Genomic DNA, 15,796 nt, shown 5'->3' with positions numbered 1-15,796 from the left:
AAATTTGTTAACTAAAGCTGTATTGAACTGAACTGGTTTCCTTTCTTTAACTTTTTATGTGTCTGTATTGCAATCCTGAACAACGAAAGAGTCACGAAAACCATCTTAAGCCGTATAACTGCATTTGAGGATATCTTCACCTCAAACAGTATGCTAAAGAAACTGTTTTGTAAAATTCTTTATTGTCCAGTGCAATAGCCAACGTTACAGTGCATGATATCACAGTACGTCACTTGCAGGTTTAACGCACAAAACTAACAGAATAAAAATGCTTCACGAAATTCCAACACTAATTTTGAAACAATAAATAGCCAAAATATTTCTTTAAAAATGCCTTGCAATTTTACTTACGCAAAATTATTAACCAAAATTCCAAACACTAAATGATACACACGCGAATATAGCACTGCTCTGTAAGAATGAGACTGTCCGCATTAGAAATAAAATATGAGCACTGTGGATGATCTGTGTCCTGTGATGTAAAACTGACCCTAACAAATTTTCATAGCTTACCTGTGGTAGCGAAACTGATGAACATAAAAAAGGGCAGCGCAGCAAAGAAGTAGCTAAAACGAAAGAAAACCTTGCGCAGTTCGATGCGAGGACATGCCGCTATTCTAAGCAGGTAATTCATTACTCTTAGCCACAGAGACACACATTTTCAAAACCAAATTTTGTAGACGAGACGGTGTAGGAAATTACATTCACTATAGGATGAAGAAGGAATTAGTATTCAACAACTATATTGAAATACTGATACCTTCCTTGACACTTACAACCATCTTTACAAAACTGACTTTTCATTAAAAATGTGACTGTGCCATGAAATTAATTGTTCAAATGTAGAGGAATGGTAAATCTGTAACTTCTGAGCGCAAGCCACGTGAACACATAAATTTTCTCGTTCGCGCCTAAACGATGAAACTAATTAACCAGAACCAATAAAGAAAAATCCCACTAAAACTTTCCGTTTTCCAGACACACCCTAAATTGCAAGCAATGCAGCAACTTCATAGCCTGTAAATCTTGAGGCTTCTCAAATTAATCCTTGCCAAATGATAATTCCAAAATACCTCACTCTCTTTATCAGTATGCTCTGCAAGCTCCAGACCAGTCAGTAATGTGACCAATGCCCGAGCCACTCCGTTGCTTCTCACAGAATGCTACTCTGGCAGCAGCAGTGCTACTGGCAACCAAAGATGACAGTGTTTGTACCCACGACCTCTGTGGCGTAACATATCGATTATCGAAAACTACTGTTTGCAAAATGTCATTAGTAGAGATACGAAGCGACACATCCAATGAAAATAAAGACCTCACATGACATTCCTCGAAGTTAAAAATAAACTCGAAACTTACAAACAATAGGGGCACAAAACGGGAGATAACAGTGATGATGATCAGCCACAACATCAAACTGAGTGTTTGTACTTAACAGTGAGTAACAATGAAGGTAATAAATTATATATGAAAATTTTAAGTGCCTCCACTTCTGCTCCAATGTTTTCCACTACAAATGCTGAGCTTTCCCTGGAACTACATTCAGTTGGGTTTATATTAGTGTATTTATTTACGTAGTCGGAAGAGCACAGTGGTTGTTGGGATTAATGTATTTTGTAGATTTTAAATCGGTATCTTTAAAGGGGGTAGGACGCCAACGGGCCGACTTGGAGCAGGAGAGGCACCACAGGACATTTTATTTTCCACTGTCTATACTTTTACAAATAAATTTATAAAACTTTGTCAACAAGACCTTAAGGATTCAGAATTCAAACTCATAGCATAACAAAATAATTTTCTTTTAGATATGAAATTTCATCATTTTTTCACTTACTGTTGGCTGCATTTGTTGCTATAGGTACATTTTTCTTCACAATTAAAACAGGTTCTTTGATGAATTTTGCACAGCATGCAAACCATGCTTACAGGTGTATGAAACTCTAGAATTTTCCAAATCTATTAAAAACTGTGGCAAAAATTGAGATAATCAACAAAAAATTATTTTTTTCTTAACATGAAGTTTAAAACGTAACAGCTCATTCATTTTTTCATAAATTAAATAGATTCTAGTGTGTCAGACACCTGTAGGTATGGGTTGTATGCTCTGCAAAATTCATCGAACAGTCTCTGTTACTTATGAAGAAAAGCGTACCTACAGCAACAAATGCAGCCAATAGTAAGAAGTGAAATAATAATGAAATTTCACATGTAAAAAAATATTTTGTTATGTTTTTGAACTTCCGCTGCTACGACTGTGAATCCTAAATCCTTCCTGGTCACGATGACAAAGTTTTATGAATTTACTTGTAAAAGTATAGACAGTGGATTTTAAAATGTCCTGTGGTGCCTCTCCTGCACCAAGTCAGCACGTTTGACATCCTACCCCACTTAATATTCTCGGATATAAAAGATCAAGAACAACGATATTTAGCTCTGGCAAGATATGATCGCTCCTTAACTGTAGCGTATTCCCATTACTTTCAAAAATATATGTAAAAAGAATTAGGCATACTCCAGACACGTACCTACTAACGTTCTTCATGGACTATGTGTCTACTCACTGGAAGAGCACGAAAGGTAAAAAAGAAGTAGAGGTAATGTTGGAACAATTAAACACCAGACATCTATAGGGATTGTACATCTGTAGAACGTCTCTGGCCTTGTGAAACGGAAGGGGAAGACATTAAGCATGGCAGGATGAAGGTGTTATCCAGTAATGTTCACGTATTTGGCATCTGTCGTGGTGCTGTTTATTGCCGCAAGTTCCAAGCATCCCCAAGTTAATGTCCTCCAGCATAACACTGATACTATCTACGTGTGTTCGGGGCACAATGCACGTTTCGATCAGCCATTCGTCTGCCTGACAGCTCATTCAGAGTCTACCGTCGAGCTGCTGCAACAGGATACGTGATTCGTCAGATCAGCTGATACGTTTGCAGCCATCCGTGGTCCAACCTCGTTGACGCCATGCACACTGCAACCCTAACTGACATTGTTGTTGGATCAACATGGGAACACAAAGGATTCGCCTGCTGCGGAGTTCCTTGCTGAACGGTGTACGCTCAACGGTGTGCTCCGAAACGCTTGTGGCTGCACCAGCATTGCACTGTCTCACATCTGTCGCAGATAGCCGGCTGCCCTGCTTTACATGGCGGCAGGCCTCCGAAACCCACACCGTGTGATGAGGCGGGACGTGCATCACGTTGTCGCCAAATCGCTTCACTGTCCTTCAACCACTTTTCTTAGATGTCCTTGAAAGTAATTCGCAAACAGCCGACCAATTACACCGTTTCCGAGACGTTCGTTCTCAGTCGCCGGGCGAAACAATGTAACCTCTGTCAAGTCGCTTACGTCAATGATTTTACACAGTTGTAATCCGTATCGCAGCGAAAGTGATTCATCATTATATCCTATTCCGTTCACACACTATCTTTAGAGCGTCACGTTCCCACAACGCCACCACAGGCCGTTCTTTCTCCATTATCCTTGTCCAACCCTATATAAGACAACATGTGGCTTTCCACCTTATCATGTCCGTCAACATAGTAGCTGTAATACACACATCAAACAAAGTTTTGCACCACCTTGGTTCCCAGAACTCCTGAAGAGAGACGTTGACTGTGGATATTGTATCACAGACACAGTCCCTTTGACTGTTCAGAGATGTCACTAAACCCGCCCAAAGATGTAAACAACCTTGCATGAGCATCGCCTATTAGACGGAGGGGGTCAGACAGCCGATCAGTTCCAGTCATTCCACCAGGAAGGACGTACACGACTCGTGTTGTCTTTAGTTCAACCTTGCCTAGACGGTCAATACCGCCGTTCGATCGCTTCCGCGTAGTTGCTTTGCCCCAGGAAGGGCTCTCAATAAGGGAAGTGTTCAGGCGTCTCGAAGTGAACCAAAGCGATGTTGTTCGGACATGGAGGAGGTACAGAGAAGGAGGAACTGACGATGGCATGACTTTCTCAGACCGCCCATGGGCTACTAGTGCATTGGATGACACCTCCTTACGGATTAGCGCTCGGATGAACCCTGACAGCATCGCCAAAATGTTGAGTAATGCTTTTTGTCCAGCCACATGATGTCGTGTTAAGACTCAAACTTTGCGCAGTAGGCTGCATGAAGCGCAACTTCACTCCCGACGTCCATAGCGAGGTCTATTTTTGCAACCACGACACCATGCAGCGCGGTACATGGACCGCTCAGGATTGGCATCACGTTCTCTTCACCGATGAGTGTCGCATATTCCTTCAACCAGACAATCGTCGGAGACGTGTTTGGTGGCGACCCGGTCAGGCTGAACGCCTTAGAAACACTGTTCAGCGAATGTAGCAACGTTGAAGTTCCTTGTTGTATTGAGGTTGCTTTATATGGGGGCCGCCGTACGCCGCTAATGGTCATGGAAGGCACCGTAAAGGCTGTACGATACGTGAATGCTATCTTCCGACCGATAGTGTAACCATAACGGCATCATATTGGCGAGGCATTCTTCTTCATGGACGACAATTGCCGCCTCCCCGTCGTGCACGTCTTGTGAATGACTTCCTTCAGGATAACGACATCGCTCGACCAGAGTGACCGGCATGTTCTCCAGATATGAACCCTACCGAACATGCCTGGGATAGATTGAAAAGGGCTGTTTATGGACAACGTGAACCACCAACCACTCTGAGGGATCTACGCCTAACCCCCGTTGAGGCGTGGGACAATCTGGGCCAAAAGTGCCTTGATGAACTTGTGGATAGTGTGACATGACATGCATGAATTTACGTGCTACGGGGTATTAGAGGTACCGGTGTCTACATCAATGTTGACAACCACCATTGAAGGTCTCGCTGTATGTTGGTACAACATACAGTGTGTGGTTTTCATGAGCAATAAAAATGGCGGAAGTGATGTTTATGTTGATCTGTATTCCAATTTTCTGTACAGATTTTAGATGTGTGTATTTAGGCAAAATAAAGTCAAAGGACTTTCACGAGAAAACGCATCCGAAATAGTGCAGCTATCAGCTGCAATCGGTAAACAAATGAAGGATTCTGTTACGGCTGTCTTGTGGAATCCGTTCTATGTTTCCCAAGGCAGACTGTGAATAACATAAGTAGTTTACTCAAACTATTGACCCCTGTAGAGCAATGTTTCCAGTAAACCTGCATTCCAAACAACGTTTTCCCCCTGTCGGTTCGCTGTCGGGGAGTATTTGATCGATAGACATTGTACGCTTGCAGCGCACTCTGCGTAATTTGAGTTTCTGGTAAGGTGCTCTGAAGGACAATCGCTGAAAGATCCAACAAACAGGAAACTTGGAAAAAAACCTTTTGTAGCCAACATCGCATAAATACTTCTTAATTTTCGACTACCAGTTTCGACAAATTTTGGTGTCATCTCATGGTAATAAAAAAAAAGTAGTTATACCAAATACTGTGTCTAAGGTGGATAACCAAAAAATGAAACATGTAAAACTAGTGTAAGCCTATGTGCTAACGTGTATATTGCTATTTTTAAGACTTAAATCATTTGTGAGCGCTACATAAAGGGCCTTCGCTGTGTGCGCCATATGCTTTTTGATTGTAAGTTTTTTTATTTCTGACAGACCTTTCTATAATATGTTGCATTTTATCCACTAATATGTCAGCATGGTGTAAGGTTCCAAATAAAGAACACGTGTTGTAACAAAAATTTTGGAAGAGAGAAGGTGACAGCAAAGTCTGTCGAAGTCGGTTGCCGAAAATATAGAAACATCACGCTATCTTCGTTACGGAAAATGTTTTACCAAGTGAAACACATCTCTCCTGGTCATTTTTCAACATTTAAATCAAACAAGGAAATGAGTGACGTTGACACTATCTTTTTCCACCGTCAGGTTTGGACACAAAGATATTGATGTATTTCAAACACTGTGAGGAACATCATAAGGTTTTTTAAAACCACGAAAAATTAAGCTGCTTTTGACATTGGTGAGCAAATCTTGTTGATATGAGTTTGAAGCTTCCCCAAAAATTTGGTTGAACTAAATTCACGGTTAAAGGCAATGCTTGATAAGAGACCAGGTGTACATCAGCAGCAATACAAATGTACTGGGTGACATTGAGACTTCTTCAGTAGTTAATTTGTCACATTTTACAAGCTCTGATATTTGGAAACATACTTAACAACGTCAATGCCGCATTTTGCTTGTAATTTTTTCATTCCTAGCCAACATCTAAAGAATTTTTTTACATATTTCACGTCGCTAAATGAGATTCACATTTGAAGGGCTTATTTCAATAGTGGTACAAGTCAACTTTTGTTTATTCAGAGATACAGAGTCCTAAAGTTAAATGAGCGCTGCAAAATCTGCAGTTTAGATACGAGAAATATTCAAGCATGCTAGAGATGAACCTTTCTTTCTGTTTGTTTTAACCATTAATTTCAGAAGCATGATAGAAAAGTGGAGGTAATGGACTTGTACCACTACTGAAATAAGCCCTTTATTTCAGAGCTGGATTTTACACGAGGCACTCTTTATTATGCTCTTCTCAAGGTGAGAACTGTTAGAACTGCTTCCCCCCTTCTCCTTCACCATTTTCTACTCCACTGCGCGTAAGCGTAAGCACAATGTTCTATGTACTCCGATACCAGGAGGAAGAAGAGGGGAAAAACCAAATAAGTTTGGTTTTAGAGCTTAGCTTGTGACTATTCCCGTCTCAAAGTACCAGATTTTTTGTTTGTTTTGATTTTAGCTATTTTAAAAAATTATGTGTGAGGTAAAAAGTGTTTGTGGTATGGGAAACGAGTGAGACTATAGTTAAAATTCGGCAAGTTACTATTTACAGACACTTATGCCAAGGCGACAGTGTTTACAATAGATTGTCAGAAAGCAGAGCGTAGTGAAGTGAAGGTTAGTCATCCTCGCGGAAATAGCAGCCAGAGATAGTAACGGGATGGTGGAACACGCACGCAGCTTGAGCGTGAGAATAAACAATAAACAAATAAAAAGCAAAACAAGTAACGGCAACAGATATCGACCAAGAGATATATTTCCTTATAATTTTTTGTATTAAATGTGTTACCAATTACCTGTAAAGCTTTATAAAACAGTTTTCGGTATGTTATCGTGAAAGAAACGGGTAATGATGGCTCGAAATGTGATGAATGTCAGATACTTAAATTCAATGAGCTGAGACGATCTTATTATAATATTGTGATTTTGTGTGTTGCTGATTTCGTCGGTATTTAAGAACTAGATTAAACTTTAGAATTATCGTGCGATTCCTGTGCCATATACATGGCTGAACTGATGTTCGGTATAGTGAAGGTATGAGCTCTTACGTCATTTGAAGGGGGGAAGAAATTTTACTTTACGGTTATTTTTATCCTTTGAACTTTATCTGCAAACATGTTTCATAAACTTACATTTACATACCGGTGCTATTAGGGTAAATTTATCTTGTTATATATCCACGTGAAGTACCATTGTATCGGTCCAAAGCCGTATAATCAATTCTGTGGGAGAATATAGTCAGCTTTGTGGGTGAAGATGATCTAACGAAGAACTACATTTTTCTCTCTTTGAGATTTATTGGCAGGTGAGTTTGAAAAGAAAATTTTTTTAGCTGCTTGGACAATCTCATTACCATAAGAAATGGATTATACAATTCTAGAAACAATACAGCCATACACCAAATGGAAATGCATCAAGATTAGTTTTATAGAAGTTTTTAAGTTCAGAAGGCCAGTATATTCACATACCACAAATAATTGTTAATTAATGGTACACTCTTATTATTCAAGGAGACTCACAGTCCCAGAAGTTTGGCAACTGTATGGAAATAACTTTATTTTCAGCCATAAAAGTGTTAAGGATTGGTACTTACTTGGTAGTGAGGATGCAGCATGTTATCATGGACTGAGGATCACGGGTAAACTTAAAAGTAGCATAAGACATGTCCCAGGGAAGTGTGTATTGGAACGCATGTAGTTCGTGTATATTAATGACCTGAAAGACAATACCAATAACAATCCTGCATTTACATAGGTGATACAGTTATCCCTAAAATACTGTTTGGAAAAAGCTATACAAATATTGACACATCTTGATAAGATAAAGACTACTGGCAAGTTGCTTTATATTTACATAAATGTAATAATTTAAACTTCAAAAAAAAGGGAAAAGTTGTAGGATCCTATGAATACAATGTAGATAAGACGCCGTTGTAGTTAGTGAACTCATACAAATACCACTTATAGTGGTATAAAAGGATTGCACAGGTACAGTCGTAGGAAAAGCACTTGGTAGGATGCTGGGAAAATGCAGCCTGCGTGCAAAAGTTACTCCTTACAAAACACTCGTGCGACACAACCTGGAACAGGGTGTGGGACGGATATGCAATAGCAATGAGTACGAATATGAAGAAGATGAAGATGAGTGGTCACAAATTTGTATGAACGACGCGTAGAACTGAACTGGCGAAGGCATGAAAGTAGACTACTTACAAACTTTCTAGTATTAGGTAAGGAATGTAGGAATATACTCAGACTCATACGTATTGCCCCGTAGTGACCAGGAGGACAAGATTAGATTAAATACAGCGAGCACAGAAGCCTTGCGGTGCATGAAAACAATGTTCTTCGAAAATGGAATTTCGCATAGATCGGGCAACCACCATTTGTTTATAGCTGTATTAGCATCTTTCTTGATATAGCAACTAAACAGTTAGAAAAATTTTGACTTTTCGTCTGAGGTTTTTATGGAAATACGAATTTCTGTCTAAATCGATTGCGCTTATCACGAATCTGAAGCTCGTTTCTCTACAGCACGTTACGCTTTTACTCCGCCATCATCATAATCTAAACATGTACTCAATGAGTTCGAAGATCAACCATGGACTATGGCGGCGAAATGGAACAATACAGTTGTAAAAATGTAACGCCAGAGTCATATGAATTAAAAGAATCATGTATGCCGGTTTGGAAATAGCTAGGTAGAGCTATTACTTCCATTTCCGTTGGCCCCTGAATGAACGCTTCATGTCTTCCCTTTTATGAGTCTCTTTTCCTTCACGTGTGATGCAGTAGCAGTAGTCAGACATCACTTTCGTCCCCAACGGACTTGATAGCGATGTTCCAGAGTTTTACGTGAGTGATGGAACCGTTCACCATGTTCTTCTGATGTGTAAGCCAAACTGTCCTGAAAATTGCCTAGGTGTTACATTAGAAAACGTAGTTTTAGGGAGTCCTGACACCCTAACCGTTTAATCGCCTGCAGCATGTCTTCCATAATTTCGTTGTAATCAGACTGCTTGTCCTGGCCAATGAAACGATACACAGCGTTTTATGCTCCAAGCTTGCTGTTCTGTTTCCTCCAATGTACTTTCAAAGTGTTCGTCAGACATCAACTTACGTATATCCGGCCAACAAATACCGCTTCTTTCATCGTCGCAGCCTATAGATTTTGAAATTGGCTACACAAGTACTGGAAACAGTTTCCTGTTTTTTTTCGATGCTTTCACTTACTGCGGCATCGGTCCTTGTTTGGTATGTAGTGGAGACATTAAGCCGGCCGGTGTGGCCGTGCGGTCTAGGCGCTTCAGTCCGGAGCCGCGTGACCGCTCCGGTTGCAGGTTCGAATCCTGCCTCGGGCGTGGATGTGTGTGATGTCCTTAGGTTAGTTAGGTTTAAGTAGTTCTACGTTCTAGGGGACTGATGACCACAAATGTTAAGTTCCATAGTGCTCAGAGCCATTTGAACCATTTTGGAGACATTAAAATGTATCAGGTAATCTAATGCTCATTCAGAATGTTCTTCGATCTTGCTATCAGATTTCTCCTCTCAATCCACTCTCTCCTACTTCATTGCTCATGATTATTGGCCCATTCGCACTAATAATAAGGCTTTATATGTGGTAGCAAGCCTGGACGACAGTTCAGCGGTTTTAACTTCTGGAAGACGTCGAGTAGCTTCTACAATATTTAAATATCATTTGCTCCGTTTCATTAGAACTAATAACAAACACTATCCTTTAGAGGACATTCACATAATACATAACACAATGTCAGGACTCACTCAGTTATAACCTGTTCCTTACATCGAATAACATTACTGCTGTTGTCTCTACTGTTTATAGCTCTTCTGCTGCATACAAAGCCTAATATAACAGTAAAATGTCAGTTGTTAAATTTAGCTCTGAAATATAATACACTGTTCTGACTAACGACACTAGCTCGATGCTGAATATGAACTACGATGAAGTTGCTGCCAAGTACCAAGCACCGTGCTTTGACGTAGGGAACATATGGAGGGCGTGTATTCGTCCTCGGGGTTTTCATTTGTGACTGCGTCTGGTGGCGACTGTCTGTAGCTTGTAGTTCCGTCACGAAGTACAAACATTACCGTGGGGTCTCACACTTCGGACGACACCACACAAGGCATCTTCGTGTACTCCACTAGCTGACCGAGAGAAATGCCAAGTACTTTAATGTCACTACATACAAGCCGCTTGTTTTCTTCATACTTCACATTTCGAGGGAGTACTTTCATGGTACTGCATGTCTCCTTTTAGAGTTTTGAATACACAACTGGAATTGGCGCTGGGGGATTTCCACTATGTAGCAATACTGCTTTAAAACTTCACTTTGAAGAATCTATCAATGATCTACATTCCTTACTGTCATATTTCTGAGCTCCCAGTTTCGACACAAATCAGGTGATGTCTTTGCAGAACACTACTATAACGTATTCAATAAAAATTGCTTAAAGTCTTTGTCGCGATTTCTATACGTTAAATACGGTACATCATGTGCAAAAGTTATGCTGTGTCTTTTGACTGTCCCAAATCTTTCACAAAAGTGTTAACTTCTGTTTGAGTAAGATATTTTGGGGTACTATGGGTATCCCATTCTGAATAATCAGATTCACTACTTTTACGGCTTACCCCCTGTTCAGAGGATTCAAATGTATCAAATGATGTTGGTGGAGAGGGCGTCGTCAATCCTGGACCGTAATGGATAGGTCTAATAGCCCAGGCTAAGTTCGTATACGAGATTATGTTCATGTTTATTTTGTTCTATCCTGATACTTCCTTCGTACAGAAATATTGTATGACGGATGGCAACGAGCTCTAAATGTAGAAAAATGTTAATGTGGATGACTAGAAAAACATCTGGACGTAACGTTGCAAAGCGATATGAAATGGAACGAGCAAGTGAGGATTGTTGTAGGGAAAGCGAATAGTCGACTCGCTTTTCTTGGGAGAATTCTTGGGGGTGTGGTTCACCTCTAAAAGAGACGGTAATGAGACCTATTTTTGAATACTGGTCGAGTGTTTGGGATCACACCATGTCTGATTAAAGAAAGACATCGAAGGGTTTTAGAGGCAGGCTGCTAGATTTGTTACCAGTAAGTTCGAATAGCATTCAAGTATTGTGTAGATGCTTCGAGAACTCAATTGGGTATCCCAGGATAGAAGGCGACATTCTTTTCACCAACTTTATTGAGAAAATTTAGAGAACGGGCAACAGAACGATTCTATTGCCGCCGTCATACATTTCGCGTAAACACCAGAAAAATGAAATATGAGAAACAACGGCTCATATGGAGGCGTATGTAGAGTCGTTTTCCCTTGTTGTGGTTGAAAGGAGAGCCAACCGTGTTAGTAAAGGAGGCCGAAATGCACGCGTTTAGCTCACGCAGGCTGGCGGGAGGTCTGGAACATGACAAGGGATTTAGAATTGATAAAAACGGCCGTAGCTGGAGGAATACTTAACTTTAATCCTTTAATGGAGAACGTCGCTCTTTATGGTACATGATTCACAATATCAACAGTACGGATACTGGCGCCTTGCTAAGTCGTAGCAAATAACATAGCTGAAGGCTATGCTAACTATCGTCTCGGCAAATGGGAGCGTAGAAATCAGTGAACCATCGCTAGCAAAGTCGGCTGTACAACTGGGGCGAGTGCTAGGAAGTCTCTCTAGACCTCCCGTGTGGCGGCGCTCGGTTTGCAATCACTGATAGTGGCGACACGCGGGTCCGACGTATACTAACGGACCGCGGCCGATTTAAAGGCTACCACCTAGCAAGTTTGGTGTCTGGCAGTGACACCACATCCCTCACGCTATTTCCGAGTGGAACAGGAAAGGAATATGTAGCTGAAGATGTAACAGTCACCATGCCTCGGGCATGGATGTGTGTGATGTCCTTCGGTTAGTTAGGGTTAAGTAATTCTAAGTTCTAGGGGACTGATGACCTCAGAAGTTAAATCCCATAGTGCTCAGAGCCTTTTGAACCAACTTCCTAGCGAACTCCAATTTATTAAAATATCGCTTCACTTCCGTAATTGATCCATGCAATCATTACATACACTGTATTGAGCTAATGACTGACTCTGATCTCCAAGCTTCAATAGAAAATAAACAAAATATGTATTCCACATAAATTTGCTATTTGTCGACGTCATGTATTTATCACTTAAGTTCCACGTAAGTGACAAACCATATCTGAGCTATTCATACGCTACGTTCCTGACATTTTGAACACAGCTTCGATGAAACAAAGCTACTCACAAAAATGCGCGTAATCGCCTCCTGTTAGCCCTCGCACACACTCCGCCCTTGACTTCAGCGGCGATAACAGAATGTCAGTTGTGATGTTCATTTTCTCCCTATCATTAACCATCTTGCAACAGAAACTGTTGCAACATTTATATAAATTGCACTACATAACATAGATTTCGCAGGCAATAATAAATGTTAAATAAAACACCGTGGGTTGGAAGGACGGCTAGCTGTGCTAAGAAAATTGAGGTGGAGAGGAAAAACTTATATATTTTCATATTCTCTCGTGCCAAATTAATGAAGAAAACCACTTACTTTCTAACCCCAGTACCCATGTCGACCTGCGTTACGTGAGTTGAGCGTAAAAACTCTTTTTCTCTCTTTTTTTTCTTTTCTTCTACAATAACTTTATAGCTCAATTAACATTGAGTTTATTCTCCGCATTCTTTGTTCAATCTTTGCTTCCATACTCACTGAAAACCTAGGTAATGCGAAAGTAAAAGTTTTCTTGGCATGCACACTATAGGAAAGTGTGTATGCCAAAGAAATGAGTTTGCATTACAGTTTCTTACCTTGAATGATGCGCCGTCATGTCAGCGGAAAGAAATATATGTCGAAATAGAAACGCCTGCGCCATGGAAGAAACATCTAGCCAGCCACAGGTCAGAGAGAGGCTAGCTCATGCGCCAGGTCTTTTTGCAGTCCGTGCATGAAACCTGAATTACGGCGTAATTATTTCGCGTCGCCGAGCCTCTGAACGCAAATTGCCTGCCCTTTATATGTTAGCAGGTCTCTCTGCTACGTGACATTCTGATTATGCCATTATGACTAGGATGTAACTCTCCCTAGCGTACCATCCCTAGCGCTGTCACATAGTATGGTCATCACAACTACGGACTATCTGAGTACATTGTTATCGCCCCGAAACACTGATCTTGGTCAAGTTTGATGGATGGATTCTTCACAGATTATCTGAACTAATTTCCAGAAATTTTCATATAATTAGTCCTATAGCTTTCGCGGGATACGTTTGGTCACACAGCTAAATTGTCATTTGGAAAGTGTCTGCAGGAAACATTTACAAAGTGTCTACAGGGAACAGTGTAATTTATAAATTCCAAAAAAAGAGAAGACGAAGACGCAACCAGTCATTCATTTTCATTTTCTTAAGACGGCTTTTCAGTTTACAGCCCTATGGTCATCGAGTCTTTTCTATATTATAAAAAAATGCTTATAGATTGTGTCACTGTGTACCTCAGAGTAATTTAAAATATTCCTTAAACATTACAGTTAATTATTGTGAAATATGTCGTAATTACCATTCAACAACATACATGCAGCATAATTTTGCATTGTATACTATGATTCTCTAATTTAGCAATACACTATTAAAAATACACTTATTTTGGACTGTGACACTATGTTGTACCACTGAAATCTATGTTGTCCGTGACTGTGACAAAAATGTGGCTACTTATGTGGCTCACGTGGGTGACACACACACGTAAATTATTAATAAAATTATGTGACTACTTCAAGTTATTGGCATACAGTCATCTATAGATATACAGGACCGATGCACCTCTAGGCAGTTATCCTAAATTTAGCATTTGCCCCCATAAGAAGTACAAGCCCACCCCACTGTCTACGGAGGATATCGTTGTCAGAGTACTCGTACATGAAAAACAATCATCCTTACATCAACTAGTGTAATCGGAACTTCTATTCTAAGCCTAGAACAAGTGGAAACCGAACCAAGTCAGCTTCCTGAGAACTTTGAAGCCACGTATCTACAGTGGTTTAATGTTCCTGCAATAAGGCACATGGTCTACATCTACAGCTACGTGACTACCCTGCAATTCACAATTATTTGCCAAGTAGTGGGTCCATGGAACCACTTCCAAGGTATTTCCCTACCATTCCACTTTCGAATACAACCAGCGGGCTGAAAAAACTAACACTTAAATTTTCCGTGCGAGCTCTGATTGCTCCTTTTTTATTGCAATGATCATTTTTTCTTATGTATGTTGGTGCCAAGAAAATATTCTCGCGTTCGGAGGAGGAAGTTGGGGATTGATATTTCCTGAAAATATCACCCCGCAACGAAACACGCATTTGTATTAATGATTGCTACCCCAACTGGCCCGTAATATCCCTTTATCCTGCTACTGCTCTTCTTTAGTGGTCCTGCTGCATCTTCTTAATGTTTTACGAATAGATCTCTCACTCTTTGGTTCGTTCTCCTCACAACATTATCTATGTTATCGTTCCAGTTTAAGTTCGTAATTGTAATCCCTGCATATGTAGTTGAATTCACATTCTTTAGATTTGTGTCAAATTTAACGGATACCTTTTAGTACTCATTTAGCTGACTTCGCGTTTTTCTTATTTAGGGCTAGTAGCCACTTTTCGCACCTTACAGATCTCATATCTAAGCCTTTCACAATTGGTTTTCATCTTCTAGTGACTTTACCACGCGTTAAAATAATCTGCAAACAATCTAAGGGTGGTGCTTAAATTCTCTCTGATTCGTTTATCTACATACGAACTGCAGGGCCTATAACACTTCCTTGAGAACACGAGATGTCACTTATGTCTTATTCGATGACTTCTCATCACTTATTGCGAACTGTGACGTTTCTGACAGGAAATCACGAATGCAGTCGCACAACTGAGACGATACTCCGTAGACACGCTGTTTGGTTAAAATTGGCCTGTTAGGAACGGTTTCAAAGCCGTCTAGATATCTAAAAATATGAAATTAAATTAACGTCTCCTGTCGATAGCACTTGTTATTTCGTGTAAATAAAGAGCTTGTTGTGTTTCATAAGCAGGCGTTTTATGAAGACATGTTAGCTATTTGTCAACAAATAGTTTTCCTCGTGGTAATTCGTAATGTTCGAACGCAGCATATGTTCCAGAATCATACTGCAAATCAATGTTAGTGATACGGGTCTGTATTTCAGCGGGTTACTTCTATTTCCTTTCTTGTGTATTGGTGTGACCTCTGCAGCATTCCAGTTTTTCGGTACTTCGTAGGATTCGCTATAACAGTCCCACATAGTTTTGCATAGTTGCGGAGGTTTCGTAAGCTAGTGTCAATCCGAAAACAAACTAAAAAGGATTTAATTCAATTAAATATTATGTCCATAGCCGATAATCTGATATTTTACCTCCTCTGCCTCCAAATGATGTCAGACGCAGGTGCAGTTCAAAGCCCGGACAGGAACGTGCCCTCAAAGCGGTTTCGGGTGGTCGT

Source organism: Schistocerca gregaria, chromosome 5, assembly GCF_023897955.1.
Source record: "Schistocerca gregaria isolate iqSchGreg1 chromosome 5, iqSchGreg1.2, whole genome shotgun sequence".
In the NCBI taxonomy this organism is placed as follows: Eukaryota; Metazoa; Arthropoda; class Insecta; order Orthoptera; family Acrididae; genus Schistocerca; species Schistocerca gregaria.
Note: the sequence above shows the minus strand (reverse complement) of the source record.